We start from the raw sequence: 24,356 nt of genomic DNA on the forward strand, positions 1-24,356 counted from the left end.
GAAAAAGTGGATATTTACTTTTTGTGTTGACCAGATTTTATTTTATTTTAATTTTACGACTCTTGCACACACACACACACATAGTATTTATTTATTTTGAGACAAAAGCGCTTGCGTTGTACAAGTATTAATTCTGTGCAGACATTAAACGTATTTCAATTTTAGCGTTAAATTTTTTAATGAATTGCAAATGTTTAAATTTTGTCCATCGTAGTCTAACAAATGACAAAAGGTATTTTCACTTTAACTTTGTGCGCCTCGCGATTCGCTGTAATTCGTGCGGAAACCGCGCACCTGCTCAGCGGGCGCACCGGCCGGCCGACCGACGCGATTAAAACACGGGCCAAACAAAAATCGCGCTAGTCGTCTCCGTGGGCCAGCGGCCGGCAGGAATTAATTGGCGACGTGGACGGACGCGTGCCCGGAATCACTTTCGTGAAGTTTTTTCTCGACGACGGGATATCGGGATCGTGAATCGATGCAGCCAAAGTGGTTCAACCGGTAGCCTCCGCCGGCGGCCGGATTTTCAGACTCGACCGTGGCGACGGTTTTAAATCGATCCGACATCCATCGTTTCATATCAGCAGAAACTCGGCTTAATGTCCGATTTACTCGTCGAATAATTGGAAAACATGAAGCAATTAAAAAATGGCACATTTAAAATTCAGGACAGATGCTAAAATAATTGAAATAATTGAAAAAAATAATTGAAATTATAAATTTAGTTTGATCATTTTTCTTGCAATTTTTTTATAATTAGAGATTCTTAAAGCACATTTTAGAGTGACACATAACAAATTATTTTAAATAATAATCTATTCGACGGCGAGTAAATTGAAAGTTATTCGTGGAATAGTCAGGTGCTTGCGGTCGCGACGACTAACAGTATCGCTTGGGGGTCACTTCACGGTAGTGCGAAGGCAAGCATGACTGTCACGGATGCTTTATCTCACGCGGAGCTCCGACGAAATCAATGCCCGGTGTGTGAGTAACTTTCAAGTTCGCGTTTATAACCCTCGAGCAGTCAGGAAAGCATGAGCGCGCGATGAAGGAGTCGGAAGGGCGTGGGCGGATAGGCCTTGTCGCTACCTTAATTACGTTAGTCACATTATGCGACGTTTCTCCCTTGTTTCGTGAGTCGCCGCCATGAGACCCTCGGGTAAACGATGCCGGCGTTAACGTCGGTATAAAGCCACCCCAAACCCGGTCGGCTTGTAGGGGCTGTACGACACCGACGAATCGACCGTGGTATCGTCGTCGGTGCGGCGCCACCGTTTTCCCTCTGCGCGCGTGTGTGCTCTCTCTCTCTCCCTCCCTCCCTCTCTCTCTCTTTCTCTCTCTCTTCTCTCTCTCTCTCTCTCTCTCTCTCTCTCCGTTCACCTCTCGGCCTCACCTCCTCTCTCATTTTCTTTTATCGTCCGGCGTTAATTTAATTCGGCCAGGTGCGATGTTATTTTCGCAGCAAGTTCATTGACCACGCGCGTGTCTCGCGCTTAGCGCAAGGAGCGGAAGCGCTGGAACACGCGAGTAATAATTCAGCTTTACATAAGTGATTGGGTGAGGGAGGGTTTAGAACAAGAACGAACCGAGCTTGTAATTTGTAAGAGTCTCTTTAAATATGAAGTATTTGAAGTGGGCGTCGTTGTGGACTCGTTCTACTTGTACTCTGCGCTTGTTTAGAGACAGAGATGTATGTATATACGGTAATTTCACTACAATTAAACGTTGGAGCAAAGTTTACATCAATATGATTACATCTGTAGTTTATTAATTTCAACTGGTGTCCCATTAGCGTCTTTATATTAATTCCATTAAAAGATAATGCTGCTGAAAGCCAAATACGCATTCCTAATTTAACTGTAAAAGGAAACCTCGTTAAACTCGACGAAGCGACAAATGTCCGGGTAAATAATCAAAGTTACACGAACTCTGCTTTAACCACTCGAGATTGAATAAGCTCGTGCTATAAAGTCAGATCAAAATAACGTGCAGCGCGATGGCTCACAAAGATGTATAGTTCGGTCGCGTCGACTGGTCTATCGTCGACAACTTCAACCCTTTTCCTCTTTCTCTCTCTCTCTCTCTCTCTTTCTCTCCGTCTCTCCTCGCACCGTTCCCTTTGATCGTCCTCGTGCTTCCTTTCATCGTCCAGCGTTAATTTAATTCGGCCAGGTGCTACGTTAATTTCGTGGCGAGTTCAGTAACCGCGCGGCGGCTTCGAACATTGGTGCAGCGGCAGCGGCGTAAATCGAATATTTTTGCCCCTTGAACTCTGATAAAACAAAGTTTTCAAAGAAAACGTATTGCTGAGTGAGCATATAACCATCAATTTTCTATACGTGTTTTATCTTATAACTTGAGAAATGTCTTTGTGATTTACCAATTGATTTAAAGCGTTCCAGCATTCTTTATCGTCTGAGAAGACCAATTTTTATCTCATTTAAAATATCCGAGATTTTTGTTCTCCATTTCCACGATGAAAGCTTATCTCCCGACCGCTCTTCCGATCGCTTTTGATCAACTCCCGCGTTCGCGTGACCCCGCAAAACGCGTTCGACAAGGGAACACTCTCGGTAAAGAGAGACGGTGGATAGAAAAGGAAGACGAAGAAGATAGGACGACGTAGAGGGTACCGGCGTGCATGTAAGTGGTAACGCTTCGTGCATGCCAATCGTAGGTCGTATATCTCGTGGCACTTAGGACGATCGTATCTCGGTCGGACGGGAGGGCGCGCTTGTACAGCCGCAACGAACGAACGAACAAACGAACGAACGAACGGCCCGAACTCGGCTGGAACAGGATGTTCGGTTTTATCCCATCCGCGGTATCGTATCGTCGGATACAAATTGCGCTTTTAACTTACGATGATGGACGAGCGCGATCGTAACTCCGACGAGAGAGCGTGGATTGCGTATCCGGCGTCTGTCATCCTTGTTCGCCTTTGAGCGAGGCGATTTCGCGCTAATTCCGTTCCCAGAATCCCGACTCGTCGGAGCGCGAATTATGCGAATCGTAAATTTGCGAGAGATCGCGTCTGATTTTCGGCCCCGCTTTCATCGTGTCCCCGCAATGTTTTTCAGCGCGCCGCATCAAACGCGCTGCGTTTCCCGCATGAAAAGCTACGCTGCGGTTTAACTCAAGGGTCAACCAAGGACGCACGGGCCTTTAATTAACGATTATAGGCTCCCACGGTCATAATTCAAGCCACGAGTCTCGAGGATCCGTGCGTCGCTCGCCCTTTTCGTTGCGGGCCGTGCGGTCGCGCGGGTTCCTTTACCCTTTCGCCCCCATCTTTGACTCATGATTTTCGCGGTGCGGTTACGGCTGCAGAAAAACGAACGATCCGTTTCAGCGCGGACGGAGCCTTGCGGTCGTCGTTACCGCAAACGGTGTCGAACGGTTAATGCGGGTGATCGTATGTAATATCTTTGCCGGGAATAAACCAATGATGCTCGAGTAGCTTGCTATATCAATATTTTAAGCGAGTTGTACCTCTCTCAATGTTCACAGATGTACACTAGTGTAGTCGCAAAATGATTTTGCAGTTATTGCGTGTCACGGTGAGCCCTCGTCTCAATCAAAAAGATCGCCCAAGGGAAATGATATGACACGTGATCTCGTTATGTAACTTTCACTACTACTAAGTCGCGCTATCTCTTCGGAGTTGAGTTTTATCGCGAGATGCATTCTCGCGAAACTTGACGCCGGTCGTCTCGCATTTCTATAATTGTCATCGCAGCATATAAATCGCCCCGCGCCCGATCGCGTCTTGCGGCGACTCTTACGCACAAAAAAGTTTCCCAGAATGGACCTTGGGAGATTCCTCCTCGATCGGAGGGCTCACTCCCACGCATTCGTCTCGCCGACGCGTGGCTCGCAACCATAACTCCGCCGGTCGTTCAAGGTGAGACACATCACACTGGAAGTCGTGCATCACTCTTATATCCTTGACTCGACATCGCAGACCCGCATTTTATGTCAGCGAGAAAGAGAGAGAGAGAGAGAGAGCAGCCTGTGGTGGTTTATCGGCCCCGGTATACCACTCCAGCCAACCTCCAGACGACCCCGGTGCGCATTATGTGGAAGATAAAATAATGTCGCGTTGTGGAATCGTCGGGACGTACACACATGTGCCGGTTGCGTGCGGCTTTCGTTAGGTAGCTCGCGAGGGGCATCGTTTTGCGGAAGACTAATTAACAGTAATACGACGGAGACCGGTTATTCTGACAATTAAATATTTCTTAATTAGTCATGCGACTGGAGTTTTTATAAAGTTGTAATTAACACTAGTAACACACGCAAATTAAGACATATGTTGCCGCTATTGTTGCAGAATCAAGCATTATCTTCTTTCATAAAAACCTCTTTGGGAAAAATTCTTTCAAGTAGCCTTGATTGTCCTCGTTTAAAAACAGTAGCGCTTATTCACTCGGCAATTAAATCTGCAGTTTTTCATTTTCGAGTATAATCTTTATTCGCTCTGCGTTATTTGACGTCGTTGGGAATGGAAGATTTGTATTCCCCGTGCTCGACTCTTATTTTCAGTTTATTCTTACGCTTATACTGTCACGATGGACCCGCATTTTACGTCTGTGGCAACCGTGGCACAAGTTTATCGTCCGTGGAACACGTCGCTCGAGTCAACGTAGACGACTCAGCGTCACGTATTCGATGTTCACCGTCGTGCTTGTGCAGAATATCTTTCTCTTCTTTCGCCAACCGGCACAGCGAAGTTAATAAATTTAGCTTCTACTCCTTTAATTCTACTCGTTTCGAAAATATTTTAACAGTTGTGAATTCTTCCTTTCGCAACGATTTCTACATCGTTAAATATTTTCAACTCATTCAGTTAAAACGTAACAAATAATGATGGATTTTTTTCTTAAATTACGTATTTATCTGTCACTCGTATTTTACTTTACGGGGAAACGTGAATGATTTACACTAGTGTTTAGTATACTTGAACGACGTTTCGCAAATATTTCGTAGAGATTTTATAAAGATCGAAAAACACTTTATTTAGAAGAAGAGGAGCTCTTTACACAGGCTGTTAAATCGATGTTCGCTTGTTAAAATAATATGCGTATAGTTATTATTCCTCGTGTAATGCAGATTTTGCACTTGGCGCGACGCGCGAGACATTTTTATTCCCCGCGCCGGCGTGACTCTCATGAAAATTCAACGAACCCTTGACCTAAACGCCACCACCAGACTGCATCTTGAGCTCGCCAGCGGTTGCATCGTTCCCGGTTGACGATGCACGATTTAACCTCCAGACAGCCCATCGGTGTCTCGTGTATATCAGATGGCTACCTCGTTCCTGCTCCGTTGGGCCCGCAACGCGCCCGGTATCTATGGATGCGAACACCATCGGTGCTCGTTCCTTCACGGTCTGATTCTCACCACTCGACCACCGCGTTTTTCTTTTATCTTGCGACTCTAAAATGCTGCACATGCCGCTCGAGATGTGTTATCAGTGAGAACAATAAGCATACGGGAATATGTTATACCGTTTTATTCAAATACTTACATTTTACGCGTTTTTGCATTTTATAGATAAGTTAAATGCGCGGGAGATAAAATTATAAAGAGTTTTGTTACGTTGAGGTGGTAATTCGAATGACGTTACACGATTGATAAGATTCAGTGAAACGCGCGGGGAATCGTGTAAGGAGAATTGCGACTCGCCTACAAATACCACGTACCGCGTTATATATTTGCAACGTAGTATTTGCAACAATCGGCTTTTATTCGGCGGAATAGCTCGTGAGTTCTGTCATACATTATCATACCATTAGCATCGATGAATTCGTGGAAGTGTCTCATTTGCATTTCGAGCCCCGCTATACATACATACACGCGTACATCCCACGGACATCTCCATCGACCGGCGTGTCTCGCTGACTATTCAAGGTCAGCGGGGTCTGCCACGTGGCAGTGACACATGCGTTGAGGCTGAATAAAAAAGGCCACCCGAAAAATGGACGAATGCCTCCGTTGAAAGTTCGGGTGCGAGCTTGACAAATGATAGCCTTGTACGAAGTGATTTCTGTGTGGTGTCCTTTGCGCGGTCGAAATTTCGATAAAAGTACGCTAAAATTTTGAAAAGAATTTTTTTTCTATATAACATAACGTATAATTTTTTACAGAAAAAATGATTATTGAAAAAAAAACTTTTTAGCAGATAAAAGAACGGAGACTATTTTATTTTTGTTTGTTTAAATTTGCATCTCTTAACGGTTTGAATTATCGTATAAGCATCAAAATTTATTATATCCCATGTTGTAATAGTCTTTGTCAACATAAACAGATTTGCGCTCATAAAAGATCGGTCTACCGGTCGTAAAACCAATTCTGAATATTCGCACGAGTTTCCGGCATATAATGCACACCGGCCCGAATCAGCAATGAGTTACGACAGCCGCAGCGAGGTTTTCGTCGTTATATGCGCCTACCTTTGGATTACGCTATTTGTTTCATAACCCATTACTCGAACAACAATGGCCCGTTAAGATAGGCGCTGTTTCCTTTGTAGCCCGTCGAAGATAACCACGCGTTACATAATGGCGCAATAATACTCACATTAATAATCGGTGAAGCTCGTAATTCGAGAGAGAGTCAAAGCTAAATGGTCCCGCTCGCTTAGTCGTTTTTAGTCCGATATAAAAATAATATTTCCTGAATGCTCGAGCGCACATGTGTTTGTCGACGATTAAATATGTTGACCAAAGATATGAATTTTTTGCCATTAAGGAATGTTGGATGAGTAAGCTTTTTAATACCGGGAATATTAAGTCTAAGAGAATTAAAAACGAATGTGTGTGTATTTAATAGCGTGCGATGTGCGCTATTAAAATCAAACTTGAAATACGCGCGAATGATAATAATTTAAATGTATCGTCAGTTTTTTGTTAGCATTGGCGATTAAATATTATGATTAGTATTTTAAAGTTAAAGAGAACTGCACACTTTATTTGCACAATTTTTGCACTATGAAAGAAATTACTGCTTCCACGTACAACGTTTTATCTTTTGATATCTTTGCGCGTTTATCTGTAAAATGCAAACACGCGTAAAATTCGGTGTTCTTCTTCATTGAGCTCGCAGCTTCGAGCGCGCAAAATGAATTATTAATGACTTATCGCGGCGAGCACTCACGGTGCGAACGTTTTTTTCATACCTACGAAATTAAATTAGTCGTTTCGTTTTAACGATGACGCCTCGATCTAAATATAAATTGAATGGAATCGCGAGAGCGCGTACGCTCGCGTGAGCGCTCGCTTAAATAACGATCGCCGCGAGATAATTAAGATCGACGCGAGACAGTTCCCACGCTATGCCCGCTATACCCCGTCGTTTCTTGCTCGCGGGACGAGGTGAAATTAGCTGGAGATCGTTTACCGATAAGGCGATGCGAATCTGCTACACGTCGGCGGTGGGGAGGGGAGTTAAACCGGCCGCGAAACGCGAGCGACCGAGAAAACGGATGAGACAGCGTCTACGCGCTTCGGTGTCAAGCGCCAATCAGCTACCGGACTCGAAGGTAACGAGAACTGCCATCGTAATGACGACAGGGAAGAACCGCCAGAGCCAGTTCGACAATATGTGTCCGGCGAGATCATCTCGCGATCGTCATCGTCGTTCTCTTTTTCGCGGGACGGAAATTAATTGAAGCGGCCTCCCCGTGCGATCGGGAAATGATCTTTTGCGCAGTCACGAAGGCCGGCTCTGCCAGCATACATAGTCATCGTCGTTGTCGTCGTCGGATTACCCGCGGACGTTATTTTCGTCGTGCGTCGTCGACCGCGCGTCGAGACTGCGCGAAATTGCATCCCCGCGCGAACCGTGATTAATTATCGCGTGCATGCCGTTGATTGAAATACTTATAGCTGTCCCGACGGTGTAATATAAACCCGCCGCCCGTCGCTCCGCGCCGCAATGCGTCACGGTAGCGGCGCAACATTTTTAAGTCTGGAATGTTAATCACGTTTTTCTTCGAGCGTTAATATTACTCCGGTTGCAAATTTAGCCGTCTTTTTCTCAAGGCTGCTGCAAAGTTTCGATATTATTTGCCTTAAGTTTATTGCAATTAAAAAATCACAAATTATTCTACTATTACATTTTAATCGCGACGATTATAATTCCAAGATGAAGCGTCTGGTTACTAATTAGATGCTTAAACAGCGCTACTACGATTAACGTAACAAAGCAATGTTTTTTTTCGTAAAGCGCGATTATTTTTAGTATTTAATATCGATTAGATGCAGCGTGTTGAGAAAACAGTAATTCGTGCGTAATCTTTGCTTTACGGTTTAAATCGCAGTTGCACGCAATATTACAATATATATATGTGTATAATCGTTGAATACTATTTTTATTGCACATTGCCGATCCCACCGAGATTACTTTAATCAGATCGACTTTCATTATTGCCGCCTGCAATGGCTGTCGTGCGCCCACAGTTTCTTAGGTGCAGTTAGCTAACGTACTAGTTTGCGCTCGCGCTTGCTTTCCTCCAGGCGCGGTAATAATAGGCGTCCCGTGAGTAACGCTAATTTATGAACGATTTTTTTTTCGCTTTATAGCACCGTATCGTATTTCGGTCGCAACTCTCGCTTTACCCGCGCAACGAACAAGAAGAGCGTCGCGAAACGAGTAATGTATTTCTCTCGAACGGTACTTCGCTCTCGTAATCGCTTCCGCAATTTTGAAAAACTTTATGGCGGAAAGGCGGGGAATTATAAATATTCTATCTTCTCTATTCTTCTATCTTCTATCTTACGGGGAAAAGGCGTCGCGCGCGCGCGGATTTAATGCCGCTTACGATTATAAATGCGGACCGAAACGATCGGTATCGGTCGCGCTACCGGCGTTTATGCGACGCCAGGCGTGAAGCCACGATAATGCGGCAATAATCGAACCGATATCTTTATAGCGATAAGCCGAGTGAAAGAGGGGGACCGAGCGGGAACACGATCGTAACATAATAAAAGCGTGGTACACGCTGCGGGACACGCATGTCGGTGCGCGGAATCTTGCCGGTATATTTTCCGAGCCGTTGCTCGTCGCGCGTGTGCGTTGTACACCGGTTTGCGAGATATATCACGCGTTAATTAAGTTCTTATCTCTGGCGATTATCGTTCTTAATCTATCCCGATGCGCGCGCTACTCGCTTTATAGCGCGACAGGATAAAAAGTCGGAAACCAGTCGCGCGAGTTAGGAAAACACAGGCGGGAAGACGTTCGCCTAAGTCAAATAGGAATAATGAAATTGTTAATATCGTTTGCTGTCATTTTGCATTATTGCTACATCGCATTATTATACTCCTCTAATTTTGTCTCCGAAAATCCGATAATTAGTACTAAATCGATATTGGACCGTGCGTTGGAGATTGCAGGTAGCGAATTGAAGATTGGAATTCGATCTATTAGGACAAAGTGCGCTAAGGTTGAGATTACTTGATCGGTCGAATTCTAATCTCTAATTTGCAATCTTCAGTTCACTTGATTGCTCGAATTCTAGTCTCCAACTTGCGACCTTCAGTTTCCAGTGCGCAGTCCGATACGAGTTTCGCTAAATTGCAGCACGGTGAAGGGCAGCGCCCTGAAGAAGATGTAAACAATGACGTGATATTTAGATGTCGGTTTAGATTGATTTGTACTTGATTTCGCGCTCGAAACCGGAGAGGCAGAACTGGTCCGGACGGCCGGCGAACGGGGGACGCCCTGTGGCGTGGGGGGGTGCGCCGGGCGAGGGACGGGCCCTGGCCACGACAGCATTCCATCTCAATCAGAGAGAATATGAATAACAGGCCGCGACGGTGTGGGCCGCGGTCCAAGAACGCGTTGCCCCGAGAGCGGATGTACACGCGTGTATGCGTCGCCGCGTCTCCTTCGCGCGCGATTTATACGGCTACAACTTCGTTCTCCCTCGTGTCGTTTATCCGCGGAATTCTCGAACGCACAACACTCAAACAATATCTTTTCTATTCTTCGACGAGAAAGACGTAAATAGCTTGGGAAAGACAAAAAAAAAAAAGGAGAATCGAAAGTATTTGAATACAATGGAAATATATATATTTGTTACGTGGCCTGTCACGCCGGTATCTACTTAATAATCGAAGTAGAAGGGTAGTCGCCCCGTCCTTTGAGTGTTAAGACAACATGCTCGAAGCCATACTTCAAACGATCCTTTGTGTATACGTTATTTTCATCTTCCTCCACCTCAAACATCGTGCGCGGCATGCTAAGTCAACGGAGGCATTATACGAGGCGCAATACGAGGGGATCATAATAGATCCTTTTATTAAAACGAACAGATCTATCTTCAAGTATTACCATACGCGTGCAGAGCGTATTTATTTTCTTCTCCAGATATTCATCGAATATCTTTTTCCGCTCGCGTGACGTGTCGTATTTATCTTCGCCTCTCAATTAATTAACGAGCTCGGGCGTGTAACGCCATATCTGCAGATAGTACACTTCCTCGGTCTACCGTCGCGGATAAAGTTTGCCAATCTCTCACCAGCTTCCGTGTTTGTAACCTTGAATTACATACGCGCACCCCCGCATGCGCCACTTCCTCCTACTTTTATCGCCGTCGCATTTTAATCGTAAACTATGTGCAACGATTAGTGCATTTCTTATACACTTTGATAGATGAAAACTCATTAACCTAAACTACAGTTGTTATTCTTAATTAATGCGTCAAAGCAAACTTGTTAATTAGGTCTTTATTACGCTCGATCAATTATCTTACAGACTTCCAGTTTCTTGTTTACCTTGTGAAGGGTTAAATGCTAATGCGCGAGCGATCGTCGACTGGAGTCAAAAGGAGAATCGATTTCCCTGCCGTTAACTCGCTTTCGATCCGGCCTCGCTTTCGATCCAGTCTCGCGTTCTACTCCGCTCTTTGTCTCTCGCTCTCGGTCCGCGTCATTACGAGCGCGCGGCCTCTCCTTTATACAACGAATTACTGGAGATTTATGCCCGCTTCGTGTCCCGGCTCGCGTATAACCGGCCAGCCAATTATTTTCAATTACCCTGACCGCGCGCGTACCGGCTCATAATTTCCTAGGCTCTCCATTTTCGGCCCGGGTCGAGACGCCGAAGAGCGAAGTCGCGTCGGCTGATTCTTCGTTTCCCATGGACCACGGCAATTATCGTCGTTCCGATACTCTTTAAGCTGCCATCATTGCGAAATACGATCTCTCTCGTGGCCCGAATTTATGTATTATTTAATTTCTTTATCGAAAGTATCGGTGCAAAAAATCACAAAAATCTTTCTCCGCGAATATCTTTTTAAATATCCATTTTTGAGGGGGGGGGGGGGGAACGTCCCTCGTCGGGTATAAATATTTGCTGGAAAATTTACGGCCTTCTATGCGTTACTCTTGATTCGCGCGTGTAACTAGGCGGAATTTCAAAAGAGCGCGTCGTCTTTGTGATTACACTCGGCGTGCTAGTGGTGTCCCGCGCGCGCTGACAGTTTCAGGGGACGTTTGTTGTCAACAGCGCTGTGCGTGGCTCGCATTAGCGCCATTAACGAGCGCTCCTCCGCATGGACGACGACAGACGGGGACTTAGTGCCGGGCGCGGCGTAGTCGCCGCCGCTAATTGGTTATGCATCGCCGGAAATTGTAAAGTCGGAGTCATCGCTACCTACGTTGACGGGTGGCGGCGTGTTGCCGCGTGAATCTTGAAGCGCTCCGCCGATAGAGACTAGTTAGAGCCGCTTTTTGGCAGAGAGTCGCGCCGCTAACTGGCCGATCTGCGAGCCTGCGTCTAGTTAGCGCCTTCTAGTCTTTCGATGCCGCGCGTAAATCTTTTTTCCAACTCAACTCAAGGACGAGCAAACCGGTATCGACAGAATGAACAGAGAAAAATACACATCGGTGTTTTGCACATTTGTATTTTGATAAGGAAAACACTTGATAGCGATGCTTCGCAATTTTTTTGAATTTGCAATCGGAACATCTTCAGTGATGCAGTGAAACGCTGCGATGTGTCGCGAGCTCCTTCTTTTTTTGAAACACGATTTTTATTGCCAATGTTCGCAATGCCAAGGCAATGCAAGCGAGCGTGTAAGTAATGCAGTTCTGTCCGTTGCCCACGCTGCCGTCCTTCGGAAATATGCGCTAGACCAGCGATCGAAGGTTAGTTTATGAACCTCGACTCCTACGCGATCGACTGCATCGAGAGAGCTCCGTGAGAGTCATCGAGATAAAGCTCGGGGAATAACTCTCCGCGCTGTTGTGTTTCCTTTTTACTTTTATACATCTATGAGTAGTTTTCGTAAATCAATGTCGGAATGCTCTTATTCTATGAGTAATGCAGCTTATCAGTCGCAATATTTCACGATTTAATCGCCACAATAACGCGCCGCTCGTAAAACTCCCCCGGCAGACGCGTATAAAAGTGCGTATCGACATACCTGGTTGTTTAAAGAATCTCTCTCTCTCCCGCGTTACTTGAAGCGTGTTCCAATTATTATTCCGATACGGTAGCAGTTTCAGATAGCATATGTTACGGTGGCTTTTACGACGGGTGTTATGCGTCGTTTCGTCGTTTCCCCGAGACATTTGAAATTCTCTCGTCGAAACAACGGTTTCGTTACGGACCCCGGTATGCAGCATTTATTCCCCGCTACATTGGCGATGCCATAAAATAGCCATATAATATCCCACAAAGTGAATTTTTCAGACCGTCTCTCTCGACTGTCGCCCTTCTCGCCACACATTTCACATCGAGCGCCCTTGCGCCGTGAGAAGTCATCGCGCCGCGTGTTACGCATTCGCCGTAGCGTGCCTCTCGCATCTCTTGGCACACGCGGCCGTTCCTCCATCAGTCTCCATCCTCTCGCGCGGGGGTAGCGCGCGCGTGTTTTTCATTGCCAATGCTAAGGAGAGACAAGCCATTGTCAGTAACACAGTTTTCTCGTTGCCCACACGGCATGCCCGAGGCTCGCGAGAGAGATATTCGAAGGCTGTTTTATGGAACTGAAACGAGCGACTCCCACGCGCGCGCCGACGAACGAGCGGGCCTGCGCATGATGTGCCAGATGATACTGACGCCGGTAATACCTACGTCTATCCATCCACGTTCGGTCGCCAGTATATCTTCCCATTAGTCTCTGCCCACGCCAGGCAACTTCGTGGCACGTGGGTCGTTGACTTTGACTGACTCCCCGCGCTGCTTCTCTCTTTCTCTTCCTCCGTTTCTCTCCGACGACGAGAAGAGAGCTCGTGCGAAAACTTATCGACGTGTGCTCTTCCTCTCTTTCTCTCTCGGCATTAATTACGTACGTATGAGCTCGTTCGAATGGCTATTTCGAAGTCGCGTCTCGTCGGCGCTGTAAAGTGCCCGAGCGGGGCTGTAAAACGTGTAAACCGCGATGTAATTTATGCGCAGAATTTAACGCGAGTAAAGCCGCGCGGATGATTTTCGGGCGAGATCGCAGGAGCCACCGGGCTAATTGACCGTGCCGAGAGAGAGAGAGAGAGAGAGAGAGAGAGAGAGAGAGAGAGAGAGAGAGAGAGAGAGAGAGAGAGAGAGAGAGAGAGAGATTCGCCGGCCGGTCGCCGTTTTAATCATCGCCGGACATCGCGGATTAGATCGAACGATCGGCGAATGGAATTCGTTTAATTACCGCGACAGATGCAGCCCACAGTTGGAGAGCTGCGGGAATCGTGCCGACGGCAAACCAGAATCGTTATGGTAATTGCGAGGAGAATATCTATCATAGATCGAATTTAAACTATTTGCGATCGCGAGATCCGCGTCGCGGGAAACGAGTGCGATCGCCGAATGATTGCTTCGCACGAATTTAATTAATATTTGTAAAAATTAATATTCTTAATTCTCGTTTAATTTAGATTCAGAATTTCATTGACATCCGAACGGACAGCGTCATAATTATTTGTCACGGGTGATTTTTAATTCGCGAAATCTCGCGTGACTCGGTCGACGCGCTTACACGAAGACGAACGAGCCCTATTCTCTCGCGTGCGTTGTCACATGCGGTTTTTCTCCGGGACGTGTTACTCGCGAATCGGGCAATTACGCTCTACACTCGGCGAAGGGTGCAATTTGTTCATTGCCTCGCAGATGACTATCTCGGCGTGCGTAACTGCCACTCGGCGTTTTTTCTTTTATTTCGCGTCTGTGTGTCCGTCCGCCGGGCAACAACATTGTAAGGTTGCCGTGACACCGAAAACCACTAAACGCCGCTTAAGTCATTGGACGTACAAGCGGCGGTGGCGGCGGCGAAACACCGCGGAGGACCACCGGCTGTAATTGCACGGCATTCCTCTCTTCGGGAACGACGCGGTGTGCACCGTCATTATACACGTGGGGAGCGGGGAGGGAATGTGCTGCAATTCGCTCTTGGAGCGCTTCTCCTGCTACTTTTTTCGTCACTTTTGTAATCGGCTCCCCTCGCGCCCGTGTACGCTCTTTCGCGCCGCGAGGTGAACGCACGAAGACGTTGCAGCGGCAACATTCTTCAGGGCGGCGAAACGACACACTGCGCGGTACACATCGATGATAATGATTGACTCAATTATTCGGACGGTAGTCGTCTTCACCCTTTCATTTTAACATCATTCTCGGAACCGCTTGCTCAAGCTGTTCGCATTTTCATTAATTACTTTTCAATTACATGTTATAATTATTTTGATCGTTATAATTAAATACTCTTTACACTATGAGTTGTATTATTATTGTTATTTTCATCTAAATTTGAAATAATTTATCTTGAATTTGAGATTCGAGAGTGGAATTTATTTTTAAAAAAATCACATTTGCATACATTATCATACAACTGCGCGACACACCCAAAATTCTTGACGCTTGCGTTGACGTAAGAAAATAGGTATTTCAAGCGATACTTTCTCCGAAAAATGGTTTATTTTTGTGTCTCGTGTTTGATATTTTAAGTCGGCGTAAATCGCATACAGTTCGTTTTTCTTGACTCCCGGTCGGACTTGCTGCACCAGTCTGTATAATTAGCGAATAGCGTGTTATTAAAACTCAATTTACATTCGTGGATAATTGCTGGAGCGTAATTAGACTAAATGTTTTTTCATATAAACACGATTCTAAAATGATGCGAGAGTAAATCCGTACCTTGTAACAAATTTAGTTTTTTTTTGTTAATTAATGACGGATAACATATCGTAACGTAATGTCCATTTTACTTCAATCACTTTATATAGCATATTTACGGCAATATTTTTATTCGTCGATTATTATTATTATTATTTTCGCGTTAGGCGTCAAGCTGGAAAATGATGAATAGCAATGCAGCGTGTCGGTATATTTCGAGCCAGAGTGCTGTAGAAAAATAGTTGAAAGAATTTTATACGGATTCCGTGATATAAAATATTATTGACATGTGAAAAAAAGCCGACATCGGCATCGCGATAACGAAAGATGAAAAACATTTCCGCGCGATACATCGCGTTTGCTCTCACGAACGACCGTTTGACAATCTCTGGCGGCGTTTAGCGGCTAAGCCTATTACGGGCGCATGTGAACGCAAGCCTTGCCGTGCAATTTTGCCGTTCATTGGGACAGGCGTGACCTATCGGCGGGCATTTACCGTGCGCCAAAGGCGATGCCTTTACGTGATAAATTATTGCTTGCCGCGCTCGTTCGCGATATATCTCGTTACGTATGGACCATCGAGCCGATTTAACCTTCGCTCTCGTTCGCTCTCCTCTTTTCCGCTTGCCCGCGTATAATCATCCTCTCTCCATGCGCCACGACGAGGGCATTAATCGCCACGTCGAATCGTTATTATTTGTTCGCACGAGAACCGTCTTCGACAGCCTTTGATAATAGCTACGCGGCGCCCCTCCCCTTCTCTCCCTTCAGATCACGGGACTCACCGCGAGAATGGTTAAGATCCGACCGTGGCGTGCCGTTAACGAGCCTATCGGATCCATCATCCCTGCCGCTGTTATGTTCCAGATGACACGCGTTACATCGTAAGATAGTTAATCGAACATCGTGCTCTTGACGTTACGCCAGCGGAACATGATTTGTCGATTTTGACGTATATCGCTCGTCGAGTGCGCCGCGACGCGCTGCACAAGAATTTCATACTACAATAATTTATATTTTATGCGTAACACAATTTAATATTATTTAATATTATTAAATATTACGCATATTTAATTTACATTATATTTAATACGCGAAACAATTTGCCGTTACAATCACGAATGCTAAATGTGTATCATAATTATTCTCGGATATTTTTGCTTTTTACTTGCAACAGATATTTTGCGCGACATAAATTTCAACTCCACTCAATTATCGATAACGCATCAGTGGCTCGATCGGACATTTTCGCTGCGCTAGTCGCTTGCGCGGAATTTTTTTCTCTCCGCGACGAGAGAGTATCTGGATTACGTCGTTAAACAGCAGTCGGGTATGAACTGGCTACGGCGGTGAATGGGTAATTTAAATGCGAATTTGCTGGCGCATTAACTCGGGAAAAAGTGCGCCGCTAATGTGGCATTAACACTCGCGAACGCATGCAAAGGGTGCAAAGCCCAAGAGCCGTGAATCAGTTCGTCGCGGCGCGCGCACGATGTGTCCGCGGTAGATATATGTATATGAACGACGCGTCTCTTCCACGCTCGCGCGACTGAAGGTAGTTTTATCGACGAAAAAAAGAAAGTAATGAGCGCTGGATAGATTTATCCAACGATTTGCGTCTCTCCGCATTGCGAAACGCAACGATTACTCCTCTCATTTGCGCACAAATGCGCTTTTCTTTATTCTTTGTATAATTTGATATGGTTATAAATACTATAAAATATTTGTGTAATTATCGGATAATTATATTCTGAAACAAAGGAAATTTTACACAGACCGAACTGATAATATGCTAATCCAATAAGTTAGATTTAATACGTAAAATTTTGTGCCTTGAATTTGTCAATTATTTAATTAATAAATATAAATTATTTAAAAAATTTTTTAGATTATTTTATATTTGTATAATGTAATTGGATTGTGATTTGTTTTATATTACTGTTGTTTGTTATTGAAATTGTTATCAATTATCAGATTTTATAAATGGTTGTTATTTATTTACGATAGATATTAATTTGATACGTACAAAACGTGATATTTTTATGGAAGAAATTATTGAAAAAATACGAGATTCTCGAGAATCTCAAGCGTGTGAAAAATTAGTTATTTCGTTTACGGAGCGGTGAGAGCTTCGACAGCACCCTCGGCGCATTCGTCATCATAAATCTATCCCGCGGTTCGACCGGCATCGGGGGCGAAAAAGAATGGTTATTGCCGAACAATGCAAAACCCGCGTGTGATACCCGGCAGCGCGCCGTTGTCACGTAACACATTTAATTATGGCAGTCGGGAGTAATGTGCTTACCCAAGCGATGCGAAACGTTGTCGCTCGCTCGCCGACCGCACGCGATATATTTCGTCAGCTGCCTTCCGTGCCCCGTGCGCCCATACTTTCATGCAACGACGACGTGCGTGATAATGTAGGCGATTTTACGATCAGCATTGGGATCGCGTAATTAAAAATATACGGTATATTACTGACTTGGGATTTCACATAAGTTTCACAGCATAAGCGAGCATTTTATAAAAAACAATTTGCGAATAATAACAAATCTGCAAATATAACAAATCACTTGTGATTTAGAAAATAGTAATTCTATTTTTTCGCAACTCGTGACGTACGTGGCACACTATTTGACACGAATGGAGACTGATATTTATAATTTAGTTATAATTGTACATTAGTGAAACTATTAGTGGAACGTAATTTTTTTCGCTCGCTTTATCGCGGGCTGGGCGGTCGGAGAAGCGGACTCTTGGCGGACGTGTAATTGCGGCGCGTATCTCGCGTAAACGTCGACAGAAATCATTTATAACGCGCGTTGATCGACGCTCGATCGACGTCCGCGATAAGCCCGGGCGTTTCGTCGGTGCCGACGCAGACGGCTCGATAGCGCCGATAAGTGCAATGTGGCCGCGTGCAGCGCGCGATGCAGCGACGAGCGCGCCGGCGACGATAATGCGTCACGATAACTCAACTCGCCCCCCTGTCTCGCGCGCGTTGTACAATGCCGTTCGCGGCGCGTACGCGTAAACCCATTTCGTTTCGTTCGTGGCGATTCGAGTGCGATACCGACGAAGGGGGACACGACCGCGTCACCGCCGCCGCCGCCGCCGCCGTACCAAATTAAACAATTCACGTTAATTGGAATTCAAAGGACATTAGCATATTTGTCCGTATGGGGTGTCTCTGTAGCGCGGCTCGTACGCGCTACGCGCGGAGAATAATTTGAACCGATGATTACGAAAGTGGTCCTAGATCACAAATATGAGAGAATGAAGTTAGCCGTGTATCTCGTTTGATATCGTTGCACAAAAGATTTTCTCCCGCGTGAAATTTTGATAGATAGATTAATGCGCTGGTAGGAAATATTTTATACTTATTTTGTTAAATTATTGAAGAATATTGTGTAATTTACAAAAGCGCAGAAAGGTGCAATTATCTCCAAACAAAAGACACGTAATTACTTTGATGATCACGGGTACATTCGTGGGCTGAGGGGGGCTATTCGTTATTAATATCCGCGAGGATTAATTCTCTGCGTTATGCGTTTCTGCGCAATAAAGATTCTATTACAGGCCCGATGCAACGAGAGCGTTCCGCGGATACGGATATAATAAAGCGCTTGACGAATGTGAATGGCCGTAAAACAGCGACATATACGACATACGAAGCGGTATATTCCAGCCATTTTTTATTTTTATTTTCCATTTATTCATCGCGATGTTTCACACGGAACGCATTTAAAATCTCAAGTAACGAGGTGCACTCACTTTAGGAGATGAAGCATAAACCCCCGCATCTCGCTAAAAGGAATTTTAAAAGTCTAAATTTGTTGACGATTATAAGTCAGAAAAAAATAATGGTTAAGAATTATAAATTTCCATAGAATCGCTTTTGTTTTAACGAACGAAATTCATGCAGAGGCAGCCAAGATATTTCGTCATTATCAATCTGTTGTCGCGTTTGTCGGTCCGCGACTAATCGAGTGTATCGGAAAGAAAGTTTCGACTTTCGATATCACCCGAAAGTATCAATTGTTTTAAGGCGGGAAAGTTTTCGTGTTTACCGATCCCCTGAGATGCGCCCCCGTGCTCGAAAACTTTCGTTCGGGGCTATCGAAGTCGCGGCGACTTGGTCGGGAAAAGGTGGCGGCCGTCTGGGACAATTTGGCCCGGCATATTCCAAGTGGAATAATATCGCTCTTGATTTATTTTTGGTCACGCGAAAAAACAACCGCCCACAGAAGAGTCTGCGGTCACTCCAAACGCATTTATCTCCGATATTCAATCTCTCTCTCTCTCTCTGCCTCGCTCTCTTTCGCGCTCATTTATCAGCTGTCAGCGCTGGAGATCCCTTTATTGAATTTCTCCTCAGCTTTTCGCCAGCAACGCGCAGAAATGCAATCTCCCCGTTCTCGGCATAACAACGTTGAGAAATTACGAGCGCGAGTTATTCCCGGGATAATCAGATAGCCGCAATTTCGTGTCAAATGCTCGCCGGGAATGCGAAACAGTGTTTTATTACTGTTTGGACACTGCTAAATTAGATCTTATCCCGGAACGGACAAAGGACACAAGGACGACGATATGGAGACGGTTTCGTGCTGGAGGGGCTTCGAAAAATCTACGAAGAAAACCTTAACGCAATGAGATTTATCGGCGAGACGCGGCGGGCCATTATCGCTGGGTTGAATCGAGTTTTCTTCACCGTAGGCCCGTTTTCTCCCCGAGGTCGTCCCAGGTCGGGGAGGTGCTGACGGTAAGGGAAGGACACACACAAGCTTTAATCCTGCGGGAGAAGGCGCCGCTGCCACTCGACAAGTGTCCCCGAACGATCTGTCTTCAAAGAAACTGCCGTGTCTCTTTTTGCCCCGTGCGACAGACTCGGCCGCCGGTCCCTGCGCGGCGACGCGTTATTTCTTTGCGGCTTGTAGCGGCGATAGCGTCTCTTTTTATCGGTGAGAAGAGTGCCTTTCCCTCTGTTTCTCTTGTACCGCGATTCAGCCGTTTCGTAATTTCTAACCATTTGGTCGTCCCGCGGTTCTTTCTTTACATACGCTGTGCAAAAACGTAATGCGATGTGATAAAAAATTGAGAAATGCCAAGTCTTTATAATTAAATATTTTCTTTCAGTTGCGTTTTGGAATTCATATAAAAAAAAAAAAAAAAAAAAAAAAAAAAAAAACGTTCTGGCGTGCATACGTGTGTGCGTGCCGAGAAATAATAGCGTCGACAGCGGCTGACGTACAATAAGGATTTTACGCGTTGTTTGTACACGTGCTCCGAGATTCCGCGGCGCGAGTCTTCGCGGCCCATCGACGGATTTATTTTCGTACGTCGAAGCTGCCGCCGCTTTGCGTTGTCACTGTTACGGTGGCACTGGCGCCGAGGCAAGCATTCTCTCGCGGTCGACGGGGAGAAACCAGGGATCGGATCGTGCCTAAATATAGGAATGAACAAATTATGAGATGAGTGACTAACGCTCTTAACTGCTCTTCGACGACCCGCCGTACCTTCGTTGACTTACGCCCGCCAAAAGAGCTAATAAATCAGCGAGAAAATAAGGGGATCGTCTCTGTCTCTGATTAATGCTCACCGTCTCTCTCGATCTGCACTTGCAGCGAATTGCGAGACAAAAGCACTTTTAATATATCGGATATTTGTTAAAGTTTGTTTAACATTTTCCATCGTATATTGTGTTATTCTAGAATATTTCGTTTGTTATAATTTCTAAAATTTTATTCGTTTCCGTATTTTACTGAAGGATGAGTCGTCGATCGCTCTCTTCTAAGAACTCTCAAGGAAGAAAATTCGGAGCGACGAAGCAAGCACATTGCGCAAAGATTGTGATATAGTGCGGAAGTGATTCAAGTTCGCGAGATCCAAAGAGTACGAGTTTTTTTGTAGTTAATCGGACTAGCGTTAAATTCTCTCTCGCTCGTCGTTCGAGCTAGTCAGTCGCTCAGCTGACGACGGCGACTGTTTTCTTTTCTCGTTCTGCTCTCCATCTCTTTCTCTCAGTGCCACTAGCACGCCTATTCTCCATCTTTGCTTCTCGCTTTTTGTCTGAGCGATATCAGCTATTCGTTTCGCGACAAAAAAAGGATTCGTTCGCGAACAATATTGAATTATCGATAATATAGATAAATTATCAGCTTGATGTCTTTAATCCTTTTCGAGGATAGGAAAAAGAATTGGGATGAATAAATTATATTAAATTCTGTTCTCAGAATAATTTACCTGTTCTTTTCTTTTGTTCCAAGCTGAAAAAATTCAATATTAAACTTATTTTCTCATAACGTATATTCGTCGCATAAATTATGTTTTTGCACGTCAGCGAAATATGCTCGCTCGTTCGTCTTAATGTGTTATTAATTCATTTACATATATTTAAAAACATCTCAAGCATCTCGCAACATTAATTTTTTGAAACAAATAAATACGAAAGTATTTATGACTGTGACGAGTGTGGGGTCTTAAAAAAGATGAATATTTTTAGCAAGAATCAATACATCTGTGTGTCTGCGCGGATCGGTAGCGTTCGGTAGCTATTGCGTTTCGCATTAAATAGACTGATACGATCAGATTCTACGTCCGGCAGCGGCGTGAATGAAGAAATCACGATGTTCTCCGAACATCCGAGTATCGGGGGATGGATTATCGTGGAGAAAAACGCCTGTCCCTCTTGGTACGTCAAAGCGGACTAGATAAACCTCGCCAGCATGCACCGCCGCAGACGTTAAGCCGCTTCGGGCTCGAAACGGATTTAACCGGCCGCTAATGGTAATGCGACAGTGACACGTATATGTCGGCTAATAAACTCATGCTCGCCGACGTCTGGCGCGCCGTGAAATTCAATCACATCGCGACGCCAGTTGATTTCAATGCAGGAGCGTGACGAACGCAGAATCCGATCCGACGTATTAAACAAAAAGCCGAGTGCATTTCGTATTTGGGATTAATTACACCGCTTCGTCAATTTGCAAAAATATAATTCACGAACAAGGGAAATACTCTTTTTCGTTCTGGCCTTTTTACATAAAAAATAATCGCGGGAAAAGCCCACGAGTGACGCATCGGAGTTTAGCGAAGTCTGCACAATCCGACGCGATCCAATGATCATTCAGTGGGCTTGACATTTTTTCGCTCCGCTTTTTCACGTCAAAACTGAAAAAAAAATGGTAATACTCGCGACGCAGTAGCTTTTCTTCCGAATCAATGACATGAGTATATATAGACATCATGTAGCAAAACGATTTAAATAACTCCGAGCATCTGTCGCGGTGACCGCTCGTAAAAACACTGGATTCCACTACTGTCCGCGTTGAGAACGATCAGCGGCGACAATTTCGCGGAATCACTGATACACGTCTCGACGTGGTTAGGGTGCAGTGGGAGGGAGGAGGTTGAGGCCAGAACAAGGAGAACAACGTTGCCGGCGCGGCGGGACGGGGGCGAAAGAGATCGGACGGACAGCGGACGGTCGGACAAAGGCGTTGCTATTTTCGTATGAACGCCGTGGAAGGCCGTCTCTCTTGAGTCGCAGATAAAGGGAGAGAACGGACGGTGAAAAGGGGAGAGAGAGAGAGAGAGAGAGAGACATTGGTAGCGAACGATGATGACAGTGTGTCTTACCTGGCGCGGATCGTCGCTTGACATCGAGCAGGTCCGCGAAGTCGAGACCCGTAATTCGCGACCGACGGATGACTGGAATCGAAGGAGCGAACAGAGGGAAGGGGGGGGGGGGGAGATTCGGCTTTGTCTTGTCGAGAATTCCCCGCTAATGAGCCGTCAGTATGACATTCCTCGACTCGGACTCTTTCCGCTGCGCATCACGGCTCGATACCCATCAATAAAGCGGCTAATACGGGTCGTGAGTGGATTGTCCGGAAATTGCCCATGCTCGTCGAGGCCGTAAATCACGAAGAAATGATGAAAATCATCAGTTCCGCGTCGTTTGGTGAACAAACGTTGCTTCTAAAAAATAAAGTTCCGCGAAACTTGGAAAAATATGTTAAACACGCGGAAGCGTGATTCAAAACTGTAGATGCTGAAAATTCGCGTGCTTGATAGATTGATTTATTCCCGCGCTAACGCCGCCGAAATAGTTTCGCTATACTAATATTCGTTTAAAGTCACTCTCACATGTCAAAGTAAGTTGCGTGCGCTTACTTGCTATTTACGCCCACGAGTAGACGGCATAATTCCGTCGAAACGAGATGTTGATGTTAACTTCTCGATAGCAACGTCCCTTCAGACTAAGAGCACTCGTGACTGACGCGAACTTTACTGATTCGATCTGACCACGCGTCGTATCCATGCGTGTACCGATAAGTTAACAGCGATTGCGAGACACGGGAACCGGTAGCGCGAGTGAAGGAAGAAAGGGACGGGGAAAGGGGAGGGGAAAAAGAAGTGGTAAAAGGACAGAAAAGGTAGTACCGGTGCAGTTGCATTCATTTACTTTCCCTGCCGGCATGAGTCACACTTGAAAGACCCTAATCTCACGCGATCGCGTCGTGTCCGGTGACCCCCGGTCGCCTTGGTTCCCCCCCTTGTCCCCCCCCCCTCCCCCCACGCCGCCCTAGCGACGACGACTTCCCATCAGACGGCCCCTTTCGTTACACGCATTTAAATGACGCTGCTTTACATTTTTCTTTCCCAATATTGTGTTTTTATTTGCCGGCTATCGTCGTCGCCGATCTCTTCCTGAACGCGACGGCGCGCCGCGCTCATTTATTCCCGAAACGTGTCACCCTACGTTTCGCGTGTTGACCGACTCGGCGAGCAACGGCGCGGGATGCATTTCTGCTTCGCGGCATTTCGCATTATCGGATCTGTTATCAAACTTTTTACGAAGAAAATGGAGACTCGCAATTTCGCTTCGGTCGTTAAGCGGAGTATGAGTTAACTCGTGAAACTTTAACGAAGCGGACAGTTTGGTTCTTGGAGAAGAAAAATATTTACACTATTATACAAATTTATAATTTTGGAAAAACACTTATCACTTACTATGTTCTTAATATTTCGCGGCTTCAACGCGATGAACTACAATTGTTATTATTTTTTCGAATTATTGTTAATAGGAACATTAGAAAGCATTATTTTGATATACCCGCATTCGATAAATTACAAACTCCGCAAATAAACCGCCGGATTATACTGTATTAAATGCATTCCAAGCATCGCATAAACTGTCTAGGAGTTTCCGATTCCGTTTGTAACTTTGTTTACGATTAGGGAATACC

At 45.4% G+C, this 24,356-nt stretch overlaps 1 protein-coding gene across 5 annotated transcripts in view; it reads left to right on the forward strand.

Moving 5' to 3' along the window:
* Positions 1 to 24,356, forward strand: part of LOC105672197 (methyl-CpG-binding domain protein 5/6 homolog sba-like) — a 200,345-nt gene that overhangs the window by 89,203 nt on the left and 86,786 nt on the right. The gene's annotated exons all lie outside the window — the stretch shown is intronic.

Source organism: Linepithema humile, chromosome 4, assembly GCF_040581485.1.
Source record: "Linepithema humile isolate Giens D197 chromosome 4, Lhum_UNIL_v1.0, whole genome shotgun sequence".
Lineage (NCBI taxonomy): Eukaryota > Metazoa > Arthropoda > Insecta > Hymenoptera > Formicidae > Linepithema > Linepithema humile.